At 39.4% G+C, this 1,267-nt stretch overlaps 1 long non-coding RNA gene across 1 annotated transcript in view; it reads left to right on the forward strand.

The window, feature by feature from the left end:
• The first annotated feature begins 1,074 nt into the window (after window positions 1–1,074).
• The window catches only part of LOC118733713, a 5,525-nt gene continuing 5,332 nt past the window's right edge, over window positions 1,075–1,267 (forward strand). Inside the window, exon 1 of the long non-coding RNA XR_004992281.1 lies at window positions 1,075–1,255. This is a non-coding gene — a long non-coding RNA (uncharacterized LOC118733713). The remainder of the gene's footprint in view (window positions 1,256–1,267) is intronic.

The raw sequence follows: 1,267 nt of genomic DNA on the forward strand, positions 1-1,267 counted from the left end.
ATACAATATGCTGGATGGATCTTTATTGGATCCGCCATTTTGAATTTTTGAAAAATGATTTCAATTTTTTATTCAGCCACTCAAAGAACCTTTGTATGTCAAAGATAATATTAATTTGCCCGATTCAGCATAGGGGTTGTTAAAGGTTGTTTTTCCTCTTAAAAAGCATAAATAACTTGATTTACAAAAACGGTAAAATACGGGTACTTTGCTTTTGTCTCTACTCTCCGAAAGTGCTTGATTTTTTCATGGCCACAAAATCGTGTCGAACGGAATATTTAAATGACTCTAATAATGCTCAGCAATCATCACTACCGGCTCGTGTCTGCCCAATGTAGGACTATCCGGCAGTGAATGCGGCCAGTGAGCTACCCGCTCTCGAGCCTGTCCAACGGAGGACTATCCGGCAGTGAATGCAGCCCGTGAGCTACCCTAAATCTCTCTTACTAAGGCATTGGGTACGTTAAAGGAAATGTTGTCACACAAAAAATTTCAGAGAAAAGGGGACCTCTATCATTCACCTGCAGGAGAAATCCGGACACTGATGGACCTTTGCTAGGTGCATCGACAACACGGCTGATCCGTGAATAGTTTTCTGACTCCGAGTAGAATAGAACCGTGATTCCTCCTAACGTGACTTCACTCCAGCACAATCTGTGTGATTGTCCAGAGTAGGACAGAGTTAGACTCAAATACTAGAATTCATGCACATGAGTTCGCTTATTATTAGCAATTCGTCGCATTTCTGGTCAATCCGGTTGGCGGTTTTCATTCTAGCTGTATTCGTTTTTGTTTTGAGCAACACTTTCAAAATAGCAAGCCTCTTTGAGCTTGATTTATTTTGGAATACTCTGCCAAATTTGTCTTTGAGATGCAAATCAACTTATTTTGCAAATGCTACAAATATTTAGTACCTTTTAAAGCTATTTACGGGCGAAAAAAATTGTTAAAAAAAAATTTTTTTTATGCAAAGTGTGAGCCATCCTAATATACACATAAACATGCATAGCAGCTGTAACAGCAGTAACAGTGTCTGCGCCAACAGAGTGGTTTCAGTCTTGATTGGCAAATCAAACGATACGGAACAAAAGAAGCAGCAAAAATTAAAAACGTAACAAATGAACGGTTGTGCGGACAAGTTCTGAATTTAGAACAAAAAAATAAAAGAAAAAACGCGGCTCACACACAGCTGAGCAGTTAGCGACGAGCCAGTCAGTTGAAACGATGGAATTGTGCGATTTATGAAGTGTTTTCTGTGAGTTTTTCG

This window comes from Rhagoletis pomonella, unplaced genomic scaffold, assembly GCF_013731165.1.
Source record: "Rhagoletis pomonella isolate Grant_MI unplaced genomic scaffold, Rhpom_1.0 Rhpom_scaffold_00002, whole genome shotgun sequence".
Lineage (NCBI taxonomy): Eukaryota > Metazoa > Arthropoda > Insecta > Diptera > Tephritidae > Rhagoletis > Rhagoletis pomonella.